Raw genomic sequence first — 26366 nt, forward strand, 5'->3', positions numbered from 1 at the left:
CACACAAGCTTGTATCAGTCTGTGTGTAAATAGGCCTACTGTGTGTGGGGGCTGGAGTTAGGCCTTAGTGTCCCTATTGCGACCCATGCAGACTCCCCTGCTGCACAGCGACACCTGCTATCGAGATACAGACAAAGCCAACCTCAGGTTTCCCAAGTGACAAAAGCTTGTTTTGTATCTCTCTTTGTTACCTTGATGAATATCTCTCCCCTGACACGCCACCAAAGTCTTCTGCCAGAGCTGAGAAAAGCTGTGGGATTTAGTGTAGGTCCAATGATACTTAGTAAAGTGAGATGTGATCTAAGTGTCAGGGTGGTAACAGCTTAGGTCCCAGGTTTAGGTTTTGTGAAGAAGACAACCTAATGTTTTGGACTTGAATACCCTCATAGGAACACGTCTACTGGTTATACCACCCAGATATAATCCTGCACCATCTATTCCCTCAATGCCCTATTACCCAGGTCTCCTAAAGGCCCTCCAAGGCAACCAAAACCCACATCCAGTCTTTTATATTTGATTGGAAATTGTAGGCCTAACCATTTGATTACCCTGGTATCCACGATGATAAAATCACACAAACCATTCCTATGCCCTATCCAAACCTGATATCCAAGCCCATTGATCAACAAATTGGTAGGCCTAGGCCTATTACATTGAACCTTCTGCCTCAACCAGTGTCTGCCTCGCGAGCACACCAGCCAATAGTTTGATTTACAGCTGAATACATCCTGTGTGTTGTGCCTATGGTCCGGGGGCATCTGGTTTCCCCCGTCTCCGCCTTCTATGTGATAGCCGGGGTCCTATTCTGTGTCTGAGCGGGCATGCAACCTCCGCTGCCCTAAAGCACGAGGAGGGCTGTTATAAGCAATTGAGTTCAATTGGGGTTGAATGGACGTCAAAGAAACCTGGATGGATTTAAACAAAGGAGCGGGTGTGTGTTGATCCAACTTCCTCCTGGTTCGGAAGATGTTTCCAATTGTGTGCTTTGCGATGTTTTTGATCGATGGTAAGTCAGTGACATTAGCTGTACTTAGGACATGTTTGGGAAATCCTACAATGGAGTTAAGCCCATGGAATGTAAACATATGTCTGTCTTATTTAAAATCATATTAACAGTCTATTATTTCTGACCTAGATTGACATTGTTGCTTTTATATTTAAAACGTCCCAGTGAGCTCATTTTACGCATTGGATTACGCGGGATGCGCCTTGCACTTCGACCAAGGCTTCACATCTCTCCACACCCCAGACAACTCTCTAGACAGGACCCTTCCTCAATGTGGGCTATTAGGTCCATTGAGGGGGTAACAATGGAGGGAGGCTTGAACCCGCATTCCATGAGGCTAATACCATACCACCCGTGCCATAAATTATTAGACCCCTTGGCAGCGGTAGTAGCCTACAGTCGTGGCCAAAAGTTTTGAGAATGACACAAATATTAATTTTCACAAAGTCTGCTGCCCCAGTTAGTATGATGGCAATTTGCATATACTCCAGAATGTTATGAAGAGTGATCAGATGAATTGCAATTAATTGCAAAGATCCTCTTTGCCATGCAAATGAACTGAATCCCCCAAAAACATTTCCACTGCATTTCAGCCCTGCCACAAAAGGACCATCTGACATCATGTCAGTGATTTTCTTGTTAACACAGGTGTGAGTGTTGACGAGGACAAGGCTGGAGATCACTCTGTCATGCTGATTGAGTTCGAATAACAGACTGGAAGCTTCAAAAGGAGGGTGGTGCTTGGAATCATTGTTCTTCCTCTGTCATCCATGGTTACACGTGCCGTCATCCATGGTTACACGTGCCGTCATCATTGCGCTTCACAGGCAAGGATATTGCTGCCAGTAAGATTGCACCTATATCAACCATTTATCGGATCATCAAGAACTTCAAGGAAAGCGGTTCAATTGTTGTGAAGAAGGCTTCAGGGCGCCCAAGAAAGTCCAGCAAGCGCCAGGACCGTCTCCTAAAGTTCATTCAGCTGTGGGATCGGGGCACCACCAGTACAGAGCTTGCTCAGGAATGGCAGCAGGCAGGTGTGAGTGCATCTGCACGCACAGTGAGGCGAAGACTTTTGGAGGATTGCCTGGTGTCAAGAAGGGCAGCAAAGAAGCCACTTCTCTCCAGGAAAAACATCAGGGACAGACTGATATTCTGCAAAAGGTAGAGGGATTGGACTGCTGAGGACTGGAGTAAAGTCATTTTCTCTGATGAATCCCCTTTCCGATTGTTTGGGGCATCCGGAAAAAAGCTTGTCCGGAGAAGACAAGGTGAGCGCTACCATCAGTCCTGTGTCACGCCAACAGTAAAGCATCCTGAGTCCATTCATGTGTGGGGTTGCTTCTCAGCCAAGGGAGTGGGCTCACTCACAATTTTGCCTAAGAACACAGCCATTAATAAAGAATGGTACCAACACATCCTCCGAGAGCAACTTCTCACAACCATCCAGGAACAGTTTGGTGACGAACAATGCCTTTTCCAGTATGATGGAGCACCTTGCCATAAGGCAAAAGCGATAACTAAGTGGATCGGGGAACAAAACATTGATCTTTTGGGTCCATGGCCAGGAAACTTCCCAGACCTTAATCCCATTGAGAACTTGTGGTCAATAGTCAAGAGGCGGGTGGACAAACAAAAACCCACAAATTCTGACAAACTTCAAGCATTGATTATGCAAGAATGGGCTGCCATCAGTCAGGATGTGGCCCAGAAGTTAATTGACAGCATACCAGGGCGGATTGCAGAGGTCTTGAAAAAGAAGGGTGAACACTGCAAATATTGACGCTTTGCATCAACTTCATGTAACTGTCAATAAAAGCCTTTGACACTTATGAAATGCTTGTAATTATACTTCAGTATTCCATAGTAACATCTGACAAAAATATCTAAAGACACTGAGGCAGCAGACTATGAAAATTAATATTTGTGTCATTCTCAAAACTTTTCGCCACGACTGTACATACATACATACATACATACATGGAAGCTACAACAAATTGGCCTACCTTCTGTATTCTTTCACAAATAAGACTGACTTATTTTTTTTGTTGCTGTGCGTTTTGTTACCACCCTTATTTTACTAGCTGATAACTTTATGTTTGTTTTTTTTTCTTTTTAATTACCGTTTATATTTTTAGTTTTTCCATCACAACTTTTTTCCCTCATTCAACTTTTTCACTCCGGACGCTTTATCTGGACATGGTTCGTCAGCACTTTCAACAGCCGAAGCTAAGTAGTAACATTAACATGATGTCTTCTAATTGCAGTCGCTGTACTCATAATATACAGGAGAACGATCGCCTTATGGCGAGGATAGCTGTGCTGCAAGCCCAGCTTCAGACGCAATCGTTAGGCAAGGGTAATTTCAGTGTAGGAAAGGATGAAACAGCGTCTGTGCCACCAGTAAGTACAGATAGTAACGTTAGTATAAATCCCCCCGCACAGTCCCCGCAGCCGGACAACTTTCTCATGGCTTCTGTTAGATGTTAGGATGTTAGGATGAAACAGTCAGAGGTCACCAAGCGCAACATAGCTTCAGTGTGTAAATCAGCTAGAAAGATGTGTCGGCATCGAGTAATTGTCTCTGGCCCCCTCCCAGTTAGGGGGAGTGACGAGCTCTACAGCAGAGTCTCACAACTCAATCGCTGGTTGAAAACTGTTTTCTGCCCCTCCCAAAAGATAGAATTTGTAGATAATTGGCCCTCTTTCTGGGACTCACCCACAAACAGGACCAAGCCTGACCTGCTGAGGAGTGACGGACTCCATCCTAGCTGGAGGGGTGCTCTCATCTTATCTACCAACATAGACAGGGCTCTAACTCCTCTAGCTCCAAAATGAAATAGGGTGTAGGCCAGGTAGCAGGCTGTTAGCCAACCTGCCAGCTTAGTGGAGTCTGCCACTAGCATAGTCAGTGTAGTCAGCTCAGCCATCCCCATTGAGACTGTGTCTGTGCCTCGACCTAGGTTGGGCAAAACTAAACATGGCGGTGTTCGCCTTAGCAATCTCATTAGGATAAAGACCTCCTCCATTCCTGCCATTATTGAAAGAGATCATGATACCTCACATCTCAAAATAGGGTTACTTAATGTTAGATCCCTCACTTCAAAGGCAGTTATAGTCAATGAACTAATCACTGATCATAATCTTGATGTGATTGGCCTGACTGAAACATGGCTTAAGCCTGATGAATTTACTGTGTTAAATGAGGCCTCTCCTCCTGGTTACACTAGTGACCATATCCCCCGTGCATCCCGCAAAGGCGGAGGTGTTGCTAACATTTACGATAGCAAATTTCAATTTACAAAATTGAGCTTCTAGTCATGAAATCTATGCAGCCTACTCAATCACTTTTTATAGCTACTGTTTACAGGCCTCCTGGGCCATATACAGCGTTCCTCTCTGAGTTCCCTGAATTCCTATCGGACCTTGTAGTCATAGCAGATCATATTGTAATTTTTGGTGATTTTAATATTCATATGGAGAAGTCCACAGACCCACTCCAAAAGGCTTTCGGAGCCATCATCGACTCAGTGAGTTTTGTCCAACATGTCTCTGGACGTACTCACTGCCACAGTCATACTCTGGACCTAGTTTTGTCCCATGGAATAAATGTTGTAGATCTTAATGTTTTTCCTCATAATCCTGGACTATCGGACCACCATTTTATTACGTTTGCAATCGCAACAAATAATCTGCTCAGACCCCAACCAAGGAGCATCAAAAGTCGTGCTATAAATTCTCAGACTACACAAAAATTCCTTGATGCCCTTCCAGACTCCTTCTGCCTACCCAAGGACGTCAGAGGACAAAAATCAGTTAACCACCTAACTGAGGAACTCAATTTAACCTTGCGCAATACCCTAGATGCAGTTGCACCCCTAAAAACGAAAAACATTTGTCATAAGAAACTAGCTCCCTGGTATACAGCAAATACCCGAGCTCTGAAGCAAGCTTCCAGAAAATTGGAACGGAAATGGCGCCACACCAAACTGGAAGTCTTCCGACTAGCTTGGAAAGACAGTACCGTGCAGTATCGAAGAGCCCTCACTGCTGCTCGATCATCCTACTTTTCCAACTTAATTGAGGAAAATAAGAACAATCCAAAATTTATTTTTGATACTGTTGCAAAGCTAACTAAAAAGCAGCATTCCCCAAGAGAGGATGGCTTTCACTTCAGCAGTAATAAATTCATGAACTTCTTTGAGGAAAAGATCATGATCATTAGAAAGCAAATTACGGACTCCTCTTTAAATCTGCGTATTCCTCCAGGGCTTAGCTGTCCTGGATCTGCACAGCTCTGCCAGGGCCTGGGATCGGGAGAGACACTTAAGTGTTTTAGTACTATATCTCTTGACACAATGATGAAAATAATCATGGCCTCTAAACCTTCAAGCTGCATACTGGATCCTATTCCAACTAAACTACTGAAAGAGCTGCTTCATGTGCTTGGCCCTCCTATGTTGAACATAATAAACGGCTCTCTATCCACCGGATGTGTACCAAACTCACTAAAAGTGGCAGTAATAAAGCCTCTCTTGAAAAAGCCAAACCTTGACCCGGAAAATATAAAAAACTATCGGCCTATATCGAATCTTCCATTCCTCTCAAAAATTTGAGAAAAAGCTGTTGCGCAGCAACTCACTGCCTTCCTGAAGACAAACAATGTATACGAAATGCTTCAGTCTGGTTTTAGACCCCATCATAGCACTGAGACTGCACTTGTGAAGGTGGTAAATGACCTTTTAATGGCGTCAGACCGAGGCTCTGCATCTGTCCTCGTGCTACTAGACCTTAGTGCTGCCTTTGACACCATCGATCACCACATTCTTTTGGAGAGACTGGAAACCCAAATTGGCCTAAACGGACAAGTTCTGGCCTGATTTAGATCTTATCTGTCGGAAAGATATCAGTTTGTCTCTGTGAATGGTTTGTCCTCTGACAAATCAACTGTACATTTCGGTGTTCCTCAAGGTTCCGTTTTAGGACCACTATTGTTTTCACTATATATTTTACCTCTTGGGGATGTTATTCGAAAACATAATGTTAACTTTCACTGCTATGCGGATGACACACAGCTGTACATTTCAATGAAACATGGTGAAGCCCCAAAATTGCCCTCGCTAGAAGCCTGTGTTTCAGACATAAGGAAGTGGATGGCTGAAAACTTTCTACTTTTAAACTCGGACAAAACAGAGATGCTTGTTCTAGGTCCCAAGAAACAAAGAGATCTTCTGTTAAATCTGACAATTAATCTTGATGGTTGTAAAGTCGTCTCAAATAAAACTGTGAAGGACCTCGGCGTTACTCTTGACCCTGATCTCTCTTTTGACGAACATATCAAGACTGTTTCAAGGACAGCTTTTTTCCATCTACGTAACATTGCAAAAATCAGACATTTTCTGTCCAAAAATGATGCAGAAAAATTAATCCATGCATTTGTTACTTCTAGGTTAGACTACTGCAATGCTCTACTTTCCGGCTACCCGGATAAAGCACTAAATAAACTTCAGTTAGTGCTAAATACGGCTGCTAGAATCCTGACTAGAACCAAGAAATTTGATCACATTACTCCAGTGCTAGCTTCCCTACACTGGCTTCCTGTTAAGGCAAGGGCTGATTTCAAGGTTTTACTGTTAACCTATAAAGCGTTACATGGGCTTGCTCCTACCTATCTTTCCGAGTTGGTCCTGCCGTACATACCTACACGTACGCTACGGTCACAAGATGCAGGCCTCCTAATTGTCCCTAGAATTTCTAAGCAAACAGCTGGAGGCAGGGCTTTCTCCTATAGATCTCCATTTTTATGGAACGGTCTGCCTACCCATGTGAGAGACGCAGACTCGGTCTCAACCTTTAAGTCTTTACTGAAGACTTATCTCTTCAGTAGGTCATATGATTGAGTGTAGTCTGGCCCAGGAGTGTGAAGGTGAACGGAAAGGCTCTGGAGCAACGAACCGCCCTTGCTGTCTCTGCCTGGCCGGTTCCCCTCTCTCCACTGGGATTCTCTGCCTCTAACCCTATTACAGGGGCTGAGTCACTGGCTTACTGGTGCTCTTTCATGCCGTCCCTAGGAGGGGTGCGTCACTTGAGTGGGTTGAGTTACTGACGTGATCTTCCTGTCTGGGTTGGCGCCCCCCCTTGGTTTGTGCTGTGGTGGAGATCTTTGTGGGCTATACTCGGCCTTGTCTCAGGATTGTAAGTTGGTGGTTGAAGTTATCCCTCTAGTGGTGTGGAGGCTGTGCTTTGGCAAAGTGGGTGGGGTTATATCCTTCCTGTTTGGCCCTGTCCGGGGGTATCATCGGATGGGGCCACAGTGTCTCCTGACCCCTCCTGTCTCAGCCTCCAGTATTTATGCTGCAGTAGTTTATGTGTCGGGGGGCTAGGGTCAGTTGGTTATATCTGGAGTACTTCTCCTGTCTTATCCAGTGTCCTGTGTGAATTTAAGTATGCTCTCTCTAATTCTCTCCTTCTCTCTTTCTTTCTCTCTCTCGGAGAACCTGAGCCCTAGGACCATACGTCAGGACTACCGGGCATGATGACTCCTTGCTGTCCCCAGTCCACCTGGCCTTGCTGCTGTTCCAGTTTCAACTGTTCTGCCTGCGGTTATGGAACCCCTACCTGTCCCAGACCTGCTGCTTTCAACTCTTAATGATCGGCTATGAAAAGCCAACTGACATTTATTCCTGATTATTATTTGACCATGCTTGTCATTTATGAACATTTTGAACATCTTGGCTCTCTCTAATTCTCTCCTTCTCTCTTTCTTTCTCTCTCTCGGAGGACCTGAGCCCTAGGACCATACGTCAGGACTACCGGGCATGATGACTCCTTGCTGTCCCCAGTCCACCTGGCCTTGCTGCTATTCCAGTTTCAACTGTTCTGCTTGCGGTTATGGACCCCTACCTGTCCCAGACCTGCTGTTTTCAACTCTTAATGATCGGCTATGAAAAGCCAACTGACATTTATTCCTGATTATTATTTGACCATGCTTGTCATTTATGAACATTTTGAAAAGCTTGGCTCTCTCTAATTCTCTCCTTCTCTCTTTCTTTCTCTCTCTCGGAGGACCTGAGCCCTAGGACCATTGTCGTGGAAAATCATCTCAGAAATATAACGCTTTATCAGAACTTGTGAAATCAAAAACATGCTTTTATTTACAATAGTATAACCATCTCGAATGTCCCACTGAACACACCCTCTCTCAGAACTCCAGCTACTCTATTTATACACACATAGTATTGTCCGTCCCCTATGAAGTCATTCACCACCATCTGCTTTCCATTTGTTTATAATAGTGGCCGGACCCTCTATCCCAGTGTGTCCAATTGCCTTTAGGCGCCACTCTGTCTGACATGTGTGTTTGTAATGGAATGGTCAGACCATATGTCTAGTGTCCAATTGCCTTTAGGCGCCACTCTGTCTGACATGTATGTTTGTAATGGAATGGTCAGACCATATGTCTAGTGTCCAATTGCCTTTAGGCGCCACTCTGTCTGGTCAGTCTGTCAGCACAATGGAGAATATACAAGGGTCAGAACGTCCCTTAGTAGATTTCCATTACCACGGTCTCATGATCTATGTTCACATGTGGTTCGTTACTACTACATTACTACACCATCTGCTAATCTTTGGTTTCCTGTATTTACCAGAATGGCAAATGCACTCACATCTGCCTTCTTATACTATTTTCTAGTATACTCCTGTCTATTGTTTAATAATGTGATATCTACCTACATATGTCACTTACTCCTACATAATCCCTCCTCTTGAGGGTAATTAACCTCAAAAACTATACTAAAATGACATATAGAGAGTAGATATCAATACCAACAATTGACTAAAACATTATTAAAATAAAGCTTACAAAACACTTGTACCAAACATCTCCAATGTGAAATAGGAGTAAAAGATCCAATCAGAAACATTATAAAAAATAAAAATAATACAATGAATATAATAAGAAATTGAATATGAGAAAATCAAAGACCTACATGCAGTTACAAAAGAAAATTGACACAACATCATTCTAAATTTAAGCATTTCAACATGATCCTCCTTGCAGACATGAATTTGGGAATACAGCATATACAGGTAGACCATCCTTACAAAAATCATGGCAAGCATAACCACCTCCAGGAACTACTCTATATAGACAGTTTGGATTCCCAAAGGGGCAGTCCAAAGGTCCACCGACCGCATTACAAGGCTTTCCATACTTATTAGTATACTTGCCTGGGCTACTCGGTACAGGATCAATCACCACAGGAGGGTCATCTCTCCTTACAGACATCTATTTAACTGTTGTCTGAACCACAATTGACTTTACCAGGGGTATAACACAACAAAATGCAATACCCAAAGCCAACAACCCTCCTCCCAACATGATGGTCATCCTAGCAAACATGACACAAACTCCACCCTTCTCCACTAAGAGCCAATTAAGTATAGTTAATGAATCCCTGTTGATTATATCATATATAATTAATCCATTCTAAGTTCATATTTGGTGTTATCCACAGAAATATAGATTCAAATCCTGATTTAACCTCCTCTCTGGCCTTGAAATCCCTAAGTAGACCTCTAAGCAGTCCAATTGCATTAAGGTATACCTCAGGATCCTTATCATAAACCCTTTTAACTCTAGGTTTTAACATAGTCATCATGGAGTGATTCAATAATAGTAACCTATTTAATTGCTCTAACTAAGGCACAAAGACCAATCCATCCATCAGGCAATACATTCAACAGTTAGTGTTTTCCACACATCCATAAACTATCAGTAATACCTCTGTCTTGAATTTTCAACATAGTAAGAGATGGCGCAACCTGAGTTATGTGACCACACAACCCTTTTCTATTCATAATCAACCCTTTATCATTATTTTTATGAACTCCCACATTCTCTAACACCCAAATAGTATCACATTCTACAGTGGTGTTTCCTACATCAATTCCTTCGGTGTCATGGCTGTAAAAACATTCATATTTTCCTTTAACCACGGTACCTCTGTCTAATTGAGGTACATTTAATTCAGTTCTAATATTATAGGCAACACAATCATTGTCTCCCAGCATGGTCTCATTCAACATAGTTTTACCCCTAGTACTTACCCAGAACAATCCTACATTTTATGTCACACAAGGGAATAGAATACTTTCTATTGGTACAATAGTCATTTTTACAACTTACACAGTTTTTACATGATGCTGGTTCAGAGACTATTAAAAGATCAGACAAAGGTGATTTTCTTCACAAAATACAATTGTCCATTCTGTGTCTGTTTGCCATATACTTAGCCCATTCGTATCACTCCTTCTTCACTACTTCTTCTCATGTAGTGTCCTTGAGTGCTTCTGATTCTGATATATCTAATTCTGTTGCTTTTTCAATGTTCTTATCTTGAGGTAGATCATTAGAGTTTATCAGAAAGTTTCAAATATCAGTAAAAACTCTCCTGACTGATGTCTCAGGTTGCTTTGTTGGCACGGTGGTCTGCTTGGTAAGGGCAGTCGATGTCATCTAGTGGTGCTACTCCCTTCGGTCACTGTTGTTCTTGTTATTTCAACTATTAATTCTTCACCTTCAACTGGTTCAATCTGATTCATGATGAGCACCCTCTCGTCTTTTTCTTTGATTAATGTCAGATCACATCCTTTCGGATCCCAAACGACTTGTCCCTTTGTTTGGTGATATGTCCATCCACAGAGTGCCATCTCCGATAAGGGTTTGATCCTTATGATTGAGATAGACTTCAGTTCTCCTGCTTCTGTTATAAATTGAGGTGGAACATAGATTCTAACCTTGTCAGTCTTTTTGGATTGTTCGGCTGATTTCATTCTTCTCTTCCTGCTCCCACCATACATCTTGATTGTGCATTAGTCTGTTGTTTCTATACTAGCATTCACTGTTACTTCTGTTATGTCAATGTCATTATTCTTTTGTTGTTCTAACATCAATTGTCTGTAAAGGAGGCCATTCAAAAGTTTAAAAGTCAATTGTGGGGTAATCCCCATTTTCTTCAGCTTGCGGGACTTTTCCTCCTCTTTCTTCACCTGAGGCTCCCTCCTCAGGCCGGACTTAGCTTCCATCTGGAAGGCTTTCAATTTTAGGCAAGAAACGTTCTTATTCTGTTCCTTGTGAGGCCTCTCCTCCTCTTCTGGGTGCATTAGTCGGTGCACGTGTCATATTTTGGCTTTCACTTGATTTGCTGTTTTCTTGGCTCCTCCCTGGCGTCTCAATCGTTTCCGCTGCTCCTGCTCCCTCCAGGCTCCCTCCTGGTGTATCAGCATCCTCTGTGTCCTCATCTCTATGTGGTTGTATCCTTCTCTCTGTTGGGACTCAGCTGCAGTGGTTCAGATGGTACCACGTCTGGCTTCTTTTCACTTGGACGGCCGTTCTTGTTGCTTTGGCCACCTCATAGGGTCCATCTCTCCTCGGTTGATCCCACTTCCTCCGGATCCCTCCAACGTGGACTAGATCTCCTGGTATCACTGGGAGAGGTCCTTCGGGTCCCCTTGGATCATCAAACACAGAACCTCTCATCCTGGTTCAGGTTTCTGCCTACTTTCTGTGAAGCATTCATACTTAGAGACTTATGGCCTCTGTTCTATGATTGCACCATACATCCTCTTACTTCCATCACTCATCACACAACAAACAGACATTCCAGCTGAAGCTGGCGAACCCCTCTCCTTCTGGTTTCCTAAACATAAGACTTGGAAAACAACAGACAAAACATAACACCATTGACAATGTTATGTGTTATGCATAAATATATTCATGCAAACTGAAATCTGAGACCATGACAATTCCCACTCTCTCTTTACCTGACTCTATGCCTCCAGGATACTTTTCTGCTGGACTCCACAAAAATAAAAGCCCTAAAAAGCTTCCTCATGCTTCCACCCAGTCTTCCCCTTTCGGCCACAGGTTCTGAGAGGTGTTCCCAAATCATGTCATTTTTACTTAGTTTCCCATCTACTCCATTTCAACTGATAATCATGTGCATAACCTACAATTAACATTCTCTCTTCTTGAATTAATTCAACACTCTATATGCTTTCATATCAATCCCTTTAACATGTTTGTTTAGAGTATAATATCCTATCATCCATTCTCTTTCACATGATGTATTAAAAATAAAACAAGTAGCCTCCAAACTCAACCCAGTATGTCTATAGTGGAATCTAGTCTCTCTCTCTTTCTCTCTCTGATTCCACATCCTCTGTCATGGTGTTTTCAAGCTCACCCATTATTCAGCTGGACCTTACTTCTCGTGAGACTTATGCACCCACCAAAGAGAGACATGAAGAACTTTACCACTGCAGTGTTGTAAGAAGTATACCACCAGCCTGGTGTATCTTGATGTACACTCAGTCTCCAGAATGCAGCCCAAACCCTTCCATTTCTGGCTGTTTTTTCCTGAGGACATACACACTAACACATGGGTTATTTCCTGACAACAGACTTTTCTTGTTATAGCAATATCACTAAATCTTAATTCTTAATAACAGCCCTATGTAACCATTCTGCCTCAATTACCTGGCCTCCTGCCACAGAAATATTCATAATAGTCAAATGATGTTCCCTACATCAACTGCTGTACAATAACATGTAATCAGTCAAATGTCTTCCAGTTGGATTAATATCCAATCCTATCAAAACTAAGTAATAAGTTTCTTAAACTTTTGCTCTAGTGTTCAAAATGCCACCACTTATTCTTTTTACCATATCTTTAGATATGTGAATTGTTCTATTTACTTTAGAATTGTCCCTATATTTTACACAGCCAGCTGTCTTTCCTTTTCTGTGAATTATCTCTATTATTATACATAGTTTCTAGAAATAACACCCCTTCACTATCATTACCAAATAACACCCCTTCACTATCATTACCTTCATTTATGAGTCCCCTAACCCATAACAGCCATTGTTTGATACATACTTAAAACATCCTTAAGTCAATTTATATATCATTTATATCAGTATCAGTCCCTCCTCAGGAACATATACACAACCTTATGTTCCTCAAAACAAAAATAAATTGACCAAACGAGAAAAAGAGAAAAAAAATTATAATAATTACACATTTGCAATAAATTTCCACTATTCGTAATGTAATTAAACCTGGAGAAAACGTCCATCTGTTTCATTCTATGCCCATGTTATTATTGGTCTCTTTCTTCTTCATTCTTGGGTATCATCGCACAACAGACTATCTTTTTATTCAATTAAACATTAGATTTTATCATTCCAATTCCAATGACATTATAAAACAAAAAAATAAAAAAATAAAAAACCTTTAATCTAATATTCTGTAAGTTTTGTCAACCACCTTGTCTCAGGATTAGTTTCCAGAGCTTCCCTAGGCCTATTAAATTTAAACAGTTCTATATCTAAATAACTAAACAGTTATTTCTTAAATACATTTTCCAACCCAATATTCAGGATAACAGTCCTTAGTGTTTACTTTAACTCAAATTTGACCTTATCTATTCAATACACAACATCCCTTTAATAATTAACATTTATACTAAACACTTTAAATACCAGTATTATCTATTTTCCAATAGCCCCGTTGTCTCAGTTTTTCTCTCATTTGTGGCCTGATAATAAAAAGATCAGTACCCCAATCCTTTAAGTCATTACTCTCCCTGGCCCATATCATTTCAGCATGTCTTTTTTTAGATACAGTTCACAGGTCATCAGACACAGTTGTCCCTCACTGTTCAGTCGGTTAGGGTGGGTTTGATCTCCACACCCACTTGTGGTGATATTCTCTCCCATGCCTTAAAGCATTCTGACGTCACCTTCTTATGATAACTCCCTTATTCCACCAGTGTTCTCTCAGATGAATTACAGATGATGTATTTATCAACAAAACCCTCACAAACCCACACTCCAATAAACCCTTTGGAATAACTTTCAACACTTTTTATATGCATAATGAACAAAACACATTTGTGTATTTACCCAAAGACCATAACCCCAAGGAACTGATAGTTTTACCTATGAACCCATGTTATATCAAAAATAAAAATAAAAATAAACCTATTCGAATAACTTATTCAATTTAAGGGTACAACTCTTCATAATTTTCCCAGAGACATAATAGATTTTCAAAGTAATTATACAGTTTGAATAGAGTCTGGTGTCTTAAACATTTTATAAGTAAATCCCACCTGTTCCAACAATTTCTAGTAAAAGGTGATCAGTCTTTCACAGGAAATTCCTAGGATTCAGGGCATTTTGACACCATTAATATGTTTCCACTCCCCCTTTCTTTAGGTACAACTTAAATACATTTTTCAAAAACATGTCCATCCTTTTGCATACCCAATTTGAAACTGAATTGGAAAAAACCCTTCCAATAAATCTACTAATGCATATTCATTCCCAGTACATGGTGTACTTACTAGTGAACCATAAGCCAATAATCGCAAAGGGACTGGACTCACTCATCCAGAACTCCATGTTTTAGCCTTATCCAGATATTTTTATTTTTAAAGCGGCTGACTTTAATTAACTGCTTTCCACAGTAATGCAGTCTCCAATGACATTGTTGACCAGAGAAGATTAAAAAATTTTTTTTTTTTTTTCCTTATTCTTTCTGGAAAAGAAAGTGTACATATCGTTAATATTCACAATGTTACCTTTTAGTCAGCAAACCAATAATTTTACTTATCCATAGATTTTATTCTAAAGCATCTTTAACAGTTCCAGAGAATTGTGGTATAGAATGTCTAACAATTAAAATTCCATCGTTACTCTACTAGATGTCAAGTCAAACGTGATCTAATACTTCTCCTTGACCACATATAAACTGTAATCTCTATGAAACACTCATTGTTCGCTCAGAGACTATACACCGACAAGTAAAAAATTCCATTCTCACTAACCTCAAACCGATTAGTTGTTTGTTATTTTGACAAGGATATTAACTCTTGTATAGCGGCATTTCCTACTACCGCACTAAGTTCTAATGTCACATTACACTAATTTTTCTCATACCCGATATACCTATATCCAGAACAGAGAGCTATTTTCTTATTGGTTCTTAGATCTTGTCAATAGTTCTGCCAATCACCCGCACGTCTGCGAGGACTAGAGGAACCACACACACAACCCCATCGCAATGTATTTTCTGATGATAGAATGTTGACATCAGAACGCCTGCAAATCGAGCTTCACATTTTGGTCCCATGTGACTGTTTAATTCCCTTGTCCTATTTATCCTGTTTATCAGGTAATAGTGTCCTTCTCTCCCTATTCTATGGAAACAGTCATTTTGTTGTCATGCCACTAATTATTTATTTATTTTTCCTAAATACTCCCATGTATTATACACCTTTTATTTACTATTTTTCCAAGGTAGAGCGAATCCCCTTTCCAATTAAAAATTCATTTGTCCCATCACTTAATTTCTCTTATCAAAGCATGCTCTATATAGTACAGACATTATTTCTGAATACTACAGATGACTTAATGTCTTATTCTAGTACAATACTTCAAATATCACTGTGTTTTTCCCTTTACAGATATCATTATTTATTCATTTTATAGTTCTAATCAATTTTATGATTACATTTACATTACATTTAAGTCATTTAGCAAATGCTCTTATCCAGAGCGACTTACAAATTGGAAAGTTCATACATATTCATCCTGGTCCCCCGTGGGAATTTAACCCTCAACCCTGGCGTTGCAAGCACCATGCTCTACCAACTGAGTCACACCAGTCCACTGCCCGCTCCGTTAAGATCTCTATCTAACGTCTTACTTTTACCTTTATTAATTTATTTTGTCTATACTTTCTTACCTATTCTCTATATTCTTATTATTTCATTGTCTTTTATCCCATTTTACTGTTTAATTCCCGATTCACGGTTTTAGTGAAACAAACCTCTCATATTCTGGTCTCTGTCCTTCAGGCTATTTTTAGACCGCAGTCTCTGTGGGTACAGAGTGATCGACGGCCTGTTTTTTCCTCTTCCTTTGTTACACCGTTCGTGAATCCTTAATCTGTCCTGAATTTCACTATTTATCACTATTTATCTTAACTAACCTAGATTCGTTTTTAACTTTATAGTACAATTTCAATTTATCGACGATTCTACTTTCTGTTTTGTTACACACTATTTGGTTTAAACCTCTTTTATTATCTTTATGGTTATTTATTTTAACTCCTTTTTTAGTATTCTACTATGGTCGCTTATTACTTTATCACATCAGTGTTTTTATCCTTGATTATAACTTATTTTACTTCGATGTTCCTTAATTTCATTTCATCTGCCTAATAGCAGTTAACTGCACTCTCCTTCTCAAATTACCCTCAGTTAACTGTCAGAGAGGCTTGCGCATGCCTCTTCCTACCAGCAGTTGGTCACAGACACACACACACACAACCCATCCTTCCTTTCTTCCTAATGTTCTATCTCTACACAGATCTACTCATTTCTTACAACATTATCATTCATCCTTTTATGTTTCATCTGTTCATTCAATCCCTTTGTTTTTACCTCAAAACAACTTAGTCTTTCTTTATTGACTTAATTCACTTCCTCCTACATAAGCCTAGACTTCTAGGATTTCTACAATATGACGAGACTACTGTCTAATCGGATCAGCTTGTCTTCATATTCTATTCACCCCCCCAATACTGATCTTTACTTCTATTATTAGAGTAGTATTGTGGCGTGACCTACTGAATTACAAAACCCTGTTAGCTAGACAGAGCGGTTTTTTATTCGCAGGATTTCTTTTGCATTTGAACGCCGCACAATCGGGCAAACGTCCTAAATATTCATCCGTACAGTCCCCCTTTCGGGGCGGTAACCATGAATATTTATTTAACTACTGATTTATGTTTTGACCGTATAAACTAATTTTGCAGTTGAACGCCGCACAATCGGGCCAACGTTTTCCTGCAACCTAATATTTCACCCGTACAGTCCTCCTTTCAGAGCGTTAACCATGAAATATTTATTTAACTACTGATTTATGTTTTGACCTATTAACTACTTTTGCAGTTGAACGCCGCACAATCGGGCAAACGTTTTTCCTACAACCTAATATTTATAAGCTACTTTTGCAGTTGAACGCCGCACAATCGGGCAAACGTTTTTCCTGCCTTCTAAATATTCATCCGTTCAGTCCCCCGTTCTGGGGCGGTAGCCATGAAGTATTTATTTACTAAATATCCACCCAATCAGACCTCTTTAAAAATGTTCCTTTTTTAAAGAGCGGTGGCTTTCTAACTACTTATTTATGCAGTTCTCTGTTATCTTTAGAGCCATTATTCATAAGTAACCTGTCCAAGCATTCCTTCTACTAATTTTATTGAAGAGGTATCACAGGATTTTCTACCTACATTATCTGTTTTTACCGTATGAGCTGTCCCACATTATAGCCAGCCATCTCAGCCAGATGGCGCAAACAAGCACATCATTTAAGCTACACATTCGAACGGTCTAATCAGAACGAGCGCATGCTCCACTAAACACCTAACACAAGCAAAGTTCACATCGCCTATTCACTCATTCTCTATACATGCGCATGCATTTATATTTAATACAATTCCCCAAATTACACATACATGCAAATTTATTTGAATTCAAAAGTTCTTTCGTTTTTACTGGTTTCTTTTTAGGAAATTTGAAAGAGAGACTTACATGGCGCCCCTCTCGCTGAGACAGGATCTCTGAAGCAATCCATACAAACATTTCAACTATGTAAGAACAAGCTTACCTTTTTATAGTTGTGGCCATAGTGTTTGCAAGATTGTCCAAAGAAACTATCTCCAGCCCTGGACGCCATTCCTCAGTCCCTGTCCCTCCTGGCTCAGCTCGCCAAATATGTCGTGGAAAATCATCTCAGAAATATAACGCTTTATCAGAACTTGTGAAATCAAAAACATGCTTTTATTTACAATAGTATAACCATCTCGAATGTCCCACTGAACACACCCTCTCTCAGAACTCCAGCTACTCTATTTATACACACATAGTATTGTCCGTCCCCTATGAAGTCATTCACCACCATCTGCTTTCCATTTGTTTATAATAGTGGCCGGACCCTCTATCCCAGTGTGTCCAATTGCCTTTAGGCGCCACTCTGTCTGACATGTATGTTTGTAATGGAATGGTCAGACCATATGTCTAGTGTCCAATTGCCTTTAGGCGCCACTCTGTCTGACATGTATGTTTGTAATGGAATGGTCAGACCATATGTCTAGTGTCCAATTGCCTTTAGGCGCCACTCTGTCTGGTCAGTCTGTCAGCACAATGGAGAATATACAAGGGTCAGAACGTCCCTTAGTAGATTTCCATTACCACGGTCTCATGATCTATGTTCACATGTGGTTCGTTACTACTACATTACTACACCATCTGCTAATCTTTGGTTTCCTGTATTTACCAGAATGGCAAATGCACTCACATCTGCCTTCTTATACTATTTTCTAGTATACTCCTGTCTATTGTTTAATAATGTGATATCTACCTACATATGTCACTTACTCCTACACCATACGTCAGGACTACCGGGCATGATGACTCCTTGCTGTCCCCAGTCCACCTGGCCTTGCTGCTATTCCAGTTTCAACTGTTCTGCCTGCGGTTATGGAACCCCTACCTGTCCCAGACCTGCTGTTTTCAACTCTTAATGATCGGCTATGAAAAGCCAACTGACATTTATTCCTGATTATTATTTGACCATGCTTGTCACTTATGAACATTTTGAACATCTTGGCCATGTTCTGTTATAATCTCCACCCGGCACAGCCAGAAGAGGACTGGCCACCCCTCATAGCCTGGTTCCTCTCTAGGTTTCTTCCTAGGTTTTGGCCTTTCTAGGGAGTTTTTCCTAGCCACCGTGCTTCTACACCTGCATTGCTTGCTGTTTGGGGTTTTAGGCTGGGTTTCTGTACAGCACTTCGAGATATTAGCTGATGTACGAAGGGCTATATAAAATAAACTTGATTTGATTTGATTTGACTTATATTCTCCTATTGTAGTGGCCCACTCGGCTCAGGGCCAGTACGCACAGCAGCTGCTCACTGACCTGATGGAGAACTACTCGAAAGCCCTGCGGCCAGTTGAGGACACAGACAAAGCCCTGAACGTCACCCTGCAGATCACTCTCTCCCAGATCAAAGGCATGGTGAGTCTCAGAGATGACTGACTAGGTCTCAGCGACGAGTAGAGGACCACTGGTCATCTATGACCGGCTTCTCTCACAATGAGGCTTTGACAAAATGTATATCCCCTGATCAAATACTGTGTGTACGTATACAGAGGATAACTTTTCTGAGAGATATCGAAGCGAGAGATCATGTACTTTAGATCAGAGGACGTAAAACAGTGTGACAGGAACCAGGCAGCAGCCAGCGCTGTTCTGCTCATTGCTAAGACACGTATAGTCAGTCAACTCTGTGACTCACCTGTTCTTTTACCTATGTATGCAAGGCACAAGTACTGTACCTTGAACATGTTGTATTAGTTACCCAATTGGTTCCTCTGTTGATGTGTATGAGAGACGTCAGACGTACTGTACAGGCCTACAGTTATCAGCCATATACTCTTTCAGTTCAGTGGAGTGTCAACCTCCCATTTGTGTGTGTGTGTGTGTGTGTGTGTGTGTTACTAAGTGTACCTTGTCTAGTGCTCTCTAAAGAGAGAGCTGTCCTACTGCCAACTCACTCCCTGTCTCTGGGATGATGTCACTTTGAATTGCAGACAGACTAATGACGTGTGTGTGTGTTTTGAGTGTCCCATTACTCCTTGGTTCCATGCTTTGGTCAAGCAATGCGTCAGGTTCTGGCAGTGACAACCCCTCAACCCCCCCATCTAAACTCCTCATCCACCTGATATTGACAGATAGCTGGGTCTGAATTTCACTGTCTGACAGCTAGTCTGAGACTTTAGTGGGTTAATGAGAGAGAGAGACAATGACAAGAAGAATAAGACTGTTCGCTAGTATATTGCCCTTATCTGTGTGTGTGTCCACATGTCTTGTGTGTGTGTGACTGCTGTGTGCATGTGTCTGAGGCATGTGGGCACCTGCATCTATGTGTGTGTGTGTGTTTATACAGTATCTGTGTCTGTGTGTGTGTGTTTATATCTGTGTCTATGTGTGCAGGACGAAGGGAACCAGGTATTGACGAGGGGAACCAGGTATTGACCTGTGGATCCGTCAGATGTGGCACGATGCCTACCTGAGGTGGAACAAGGAGGACTATGATGGCCTGGAGGTCATCCGGATCCCCAGCAGTCTGGTGTGGAGGACTGACCTCGTCCTCTGTAACAAGTACGCCCGTACGTCACACAGATATACTGTACAGTACAGCCTCTAAACCATAATAATTTCTACTATCTAGAAACAACCTCCCTTATTGACAATAACTGTTAGTCCATGAATTGTAATTTGAATTTGAGCTTCTTTGTGGTGGTCTCCTACTTCCCCTTCCACAGCCAGGAGTGCAACCTCACATTTGGCTCCTGGACATACAACGGCAACCAGGTGTACAGGATGGGCACCCACACCACACCCACACCACACACACACCACACACACACCACACACACCACACACACACATACTTTGTTATTTAGACTTATACTGTCTCCTGTGTCAGTATAAAAGTTAAATGGTGACAACTTGGTGAGCCTGAAAGACAGACAGACAGGCAGACACACTGTCCTACTGCTTCAGACTGCCCTACCACAGACAGGCAGACACACCCTGTCCTACTGCTTCAGACTGCCCTACCACAGACAGGCAGACACACCCTGTCCTACTGCTTCAGACTGCCCTACCACAGACAGGCAGACGCACCCTGTCCTACTGCTTCAGACTGCCCTACCACAGACACGCAGATGCACCCTGTCCTACTGCTTCAGACTGCCCTACCACAGACACGCAGATGCACCCTGTCCTACTGCTTCAGACTGCCCTACCACAGACACGCAGATGCACCCTGTCCTACTGCTTCAGACTGCCCTACCACAGACAGGCAGACACACTGTCCTACTGCTTCAGACTGCCCTACCACAGACACGCAGACACCCTGTCCTACTGCTTCAGACTGCCCTACCACAGACACGCAGACACCCTGTCCTACTGCTTCAGACTGCCCTACCACAGACAGGCAGACACACTGTCCTACTGCTTCAGACTGCCCTACCACAGACACGCAAACGCACTGTCCTACTGCTTCAGACTGCCCTACCACAGACACGCAAACGCACTGTCCTACTGCTTCAGACTGCCCTACCACAGACACGCAGACACCCTGTCCTACTGCTTCAGACTGCCCTACCACAGACACGCAAACGCACTGTCCTACTGCTTCAGACTGCCCTACCACAGACAGGCAGACACACTGTCCTACTGCTTCAGACTGCCCTACCACAGACACGCAAACGCACTGTCCTACTGCTTCAGACTGCCCTACCACAGACAGGCAGACACACTGTCCTACTGCTTCAGACTGCCCTACCACAGACACGCAGACACCCTGTCCTACTGCTTCAGACTGCCCAACCACAGACACGCAAACGCACTGTCCTACTGCTTCAGACTGCCCTACCACAGACACGCAGACACCCTGTCCTACTGCTTCAGACTGCCCTACCACAGACACGCAGACACCCTGTCCTACTGCTTCAGACTGCCCTACCACAGACACGCAGACACCCTGTCCTACTGCTTCAGACTGCCCTACCACAGACACGCAGACACCCTGTCCTACTGCTTCAGACTGCCCAACCACAGACACACACAGTCCTGTGTGTGGTGATGTCATTCTGCCATTAGCAATGCAGACAAAGTCATTGTGTATGTGTGTGTGTGCGCATTATAATGCTCTACTGAAACACCACTGTTACACTCCTATTATATTTCACCCTCTATTCTGATGTCTCTTCCCAGGTTGACATGGCCATGGGCATGGGCACGGACTTCGTGGAGAACGTGAAGTGGGAATGCCATGGCATGCCGGCCACCAAAAACGTCATCATGTACGGCTGTTGCTCCGATCCCTACCCTGACATCACCTACACCGTCCTGCTCCAACGCCGCTCTTCCTTCTACATCTTTAACCTTCTGCCCTGCTTCCTCATCTCCTTCCTGGCCCCGCTGGGCTTCTACCTGCCAGCTGACTCTGGGGAGAAGGTGTCCCAGGGGGTCACCGTGCTGCTGGCCTTGACCGTGTTCCAGCTCATGGTGTGCCCGAGAGAATGCCGTCTTCTGAGTATGTACCCCTTATTGGCGAGTGCAGACACACACACAGACTCCATGTATTCACATGAAGTAAGTTGTTTTCCTCTCTTCTGTCTGTCACACAGGAAAGTAATACGTCGCTACCATGACAATGATCACAGCCTCCACAGATCTCATCGTCTTCATCATGAACATCCATTTATCTTGTGCCGAAGCCAAACCCGTCCCCCATTGGTTCAAAGTCCTCATCATCAACTACATGCCCAAGATCATCTTGGTCTATGAGGTGAGAGAGAACTGTGTCCCTGCCACCTCTTCCCCCTCCTCTTCCTCCTCACACTATGGACAGGACGACATCCACCACCCCATCTTCAGCCCCACCACCAGGCCAATGGGAAACGGGGAGGCCACAGCGGGCGAGAGAACCAGTACCGCCACAAACACTCCGGATCCCAAACCCCTGGACCTCAACGTCACCCCAAGCCTCGACCCCCAACACCACATCACCAGAGATTAGAAGACCCCAGCTCCAAGTACGAAGGTTTTGAGTCCAACGGGAACCTCTCCCTGGGGGATTGCTGTAAGGAGGCGCCTCCATGCTGTCCAGATGTTGAAAAGGCAGCCGTGGTCGCTGCTGTGGTGGCCTCAGTAACCTTTGACCCCTGTGTGTTCTGTAGTCATGGCAGCAGCTTACCCGGGGTGGACTCCAAGCTGGTGCGGAACGTGGAGTACATCGCCATCTGCTTCCGGTAGCAGAGGGCCACTTGCGCCACCAGGCAGAGTGGAAGAAGGTTGCCAGGGTGATGGATAGGTTATTTATGTGGATCTTCTTCATCATGGTCTTCCTCATGAGCATTCTGATTATCGGCAAGGCGCCATAACAACAATGTAAGAAAGACTATTGGACTGTTATGACATTACTGAAGTCAGATCATTTCACTCTTTCTTGTCATCTCCTTACAGACAGACAAATACATTTTAAATTAAAAACATAAAATGTATTAAATTGCTTCAAATGTAACTGCAAGTGTAAAATGTGTGCAAATGAACAGTACACTGACCAATCACCAATCACCCCAATCACTGTTGTCTCTGTTGTCTCCTTCCTATCCTCATCTCTCCACTAAATACAACCAGAAGAACCATCATGTGTTATTCACCAGTTTGAAATCAGACTCCAGGGGTTTCAGAGACAAAGGCCTGGAATCATTTTTCTGTTCAAAATCATTTAGTGAACAGTTAATGACTGCTTTGTTTCCAAACAGGCGCTGTGTAGATGTAAGATAATATGGACCATAAATTATGCAACACAATGAGTTTACCCCCTCCAGCCACCCATACCATGAACTTGGTAACGTTCAGGTGTGCGTGGCAGGTCGTGATTGTAGTAGTGTCGTGTACGCCTGACACTACTACTCACCTCATGGAAGTAGTCAACCACTCAAAGGACAAAGTATATGACCAGAGAGCCCCCTGTATACCTCAGTTAAAAAACAGTTGATCCCCATTTGTCCCTATGGATCCTTGTTGAGGTACATTTTTATTACAGAATTGTCACTACTACCCTGTATATCCAGCAGAGGGCAGACATCTCTCAACAATTCTCCACCTGAACCGGGCACAGATGGATGCCACAGACCCATGACACTCACTCAATTAGGGGACAAATCAGATGTCTTTACAACAATACGGTTTACACACACACACAAAAAATGTTGATAGTCAGATAAAGGGATATATGACCATTCTATAATCAATACAGCGGGGAGGATCTTAGGATGCAGCAGCCCAATTCTGATCTTTTTTCCACTAATTGGTCTTTTGACCAGTCACATCAGATCTTTTCACACCAGCTATTTTTCAGAGCTGATCTGATTGGTCAAAAGACCAATTAGTGAAAAAAAGATCAGAATTGGGCTGTCTGTGTAAACGCAGCCATGGTTACTTGTTTCATAACCAACCAGTGTTGAAGAGATGAGGCGTTTAGGTAACAATTAGTACATTGTCTTTACTGATCCATAACTGGTGAAACTCCTCTGACATGTTAATGCCAGTCTATTCCTCCTCAGGAAGAAGTTCAGCCTGAGCAGTCATCATCCTCTTCAGGGAAGTGAATGTCATGCTGAGGTATGATGTGTCTGGGAGTGAAATCTCTCACATTTGCACACTGGGGAAGCCTGTCTCTGGTCTTATTAGTGCACGGTGAGCCACCTGCGGGGGCTCGATGCACGCTATAATCACCCCAGGAGCCAGGGAGTAGTGGGAAACATGTAATTTGCACAGACAAGGGGTGAGACTGCTGTGGAAAATTGCCATGGTCTTTTTAATTCACGGGAGGGCGGCTGGGGGAGTCTATCATCACCTGTCTGCAGGAGGGGAGGATTGTTATGATATGGACAGAGAAATGGCTCCAAGATGACTTTATACAGTGAAGACAGTGATACAGAGATTTTCAAATGCAAGTTGACTTTGTGAAGGTTAAAGAGGAGACTCGAAGATCCGGTCGAAGTAACAGTTTTAATACAGCTCTTCTAGGGTACAAGCAGTCACATCATAATGCTAAAAAAAGTACAATAGTGATGTTTCTTCAGTCTCCATGTTATATACACTTCATTATAACGTCAAGATTGTTTAGTGTCTTTCTGTCAGAAAACATACGTTTATTGTCGTAATGTCTGGTTTCTGGTAACTGTCGTGTCTATGACGTTAGTTGATAGGGAGTGGATACCCAGCAAAGCAAATTCTACTACTTTTATTTCTGTGCCATGATGTCCTGGTACAGAGAGTGGGGTTGAATTGAGTTACTGAGACCTGTGAGTACTCTGTGTCCCATGTGATCTGATGCGCTGGGTGATGAAAAAGTTATGTTTAAGCAAGATACTCCTATTATGATTGAAAGCAACCATAAGTAAGATTATGAGGTTGAGGGGCAAGTTCAGGACCAGGCAAGCCAATAAGCGACATTAGTGGCCGCTTAAGGCCCCATGGCCGCTAAGAGGCCCCTAGACCATTAAAAAAATACATATAATACACTGCTCAAAAAAATAAAGGGAACACTTAAACAACACAATGTAACTCCAAGTCAATCACACTTCTGTGAAATCAAACTGTCCACTTAGGAAGCAACACTGATTGACAATAAATTTCACATGCTGTTGTGCAAATGGAATAGACAAAAGGTGGAAATTATAGGCAATTAGCAAGGCACCCCCAATAAAGGAGTGATTCTGCAGGTGGTGACCACAGACCACTTCTCAGTTCCTATGCTTCCTGGCTGATGTTTTGGTCACTTTTGAATGCTGGCGGTGCTCTCACTCTAGTGGTAGCATGAGACGGAGTCTACAACCCACACAAGTGGCTCAGGTAGTGCAGCTCATCCAGGATGGCACATCAATGCGAGCTGTGGCAAGAAGGTTTGCTGTGTCTGTCAGCGTAGTGTCCAGAGCATGGAGGCGCTACCAGGAGACAGGCCAGTACATCAGGAGACGTGGAGGAGGCCGTAGGAGGGCAACAACCCAGCAGCAGGACCGCTACCTCCGCCTTTGAGCAGGAGGAGCACTGCCAGAGCCCTGCAAAATGACCTCCAGCAGGCCACAAATGTGCATGTGTCAGCATATGGTCTCACAAGGGCTCTGAGGATCTCATCAGAAATCAATGAATTAGACAGCTATTTGGGGTCATTCTTAATTCTGTGAATAATGTATCATCTTTATATATATATGGCTCATTTGGTTATGTATTCTACATCACTATGAACATTTACAAGATATTATTGGGCGTACTACAATTATATTTCATACAGGTATGGTCAAACGAAATTGATCCAATAAGACCCCATTGAGTTGTTTGGCGGCCATATTGGAAAAAGGCTTCTATGAGGTTAATGTGTGAATCCTATGATGGCCCTGTATATACAAATCTTTCCTGTTCTAGCTGTGTGTGTGAAATTTGGTTCCAAAAGGTACAATCCAAAAACATAGCTCCACCACTTTATGAAGTTCTATTGCTACCCACTGGGCACAGACGTCAATTCAACATCTGTTCAACGTAATTTCATTGAAATGACGTGGAAACAATGTTATTCAACCAGTGTGTGTTCAGTGGGTAAGCGTCCAACATTCTAATGTCAATGGCACATTA

The 26366-nt window shown here is 42.7% G+C and overlaps 1 pseudogene; it reads left to right on the top strand.

The window, feature by feature from the left end:
* The first annotated feature begins 990 nt into the window (after positions 1-990).
* On the top strand, positions 991-23107 carry LOC120062124 (annotated as a pseudogene).
* Positions 23108-26366: the final 3259 nt, after the last annotated feature.

Source organism: Salvelinus namaycush, chromosome 17 (genome assembly GCF_016432855.1).
Source record: "Salvelinus namaycush isolate Seneca chromosome 17, SaNama_1.0, whole genome shotgun sequence".
NCBI classification, from domain to species: domain Eukaryota; kingdom Metazoa; phylum Chordata; class Actinopteri; order Salmoniformes; family Salmonidae; genus Salvelinus; species Salvelinus namaycush.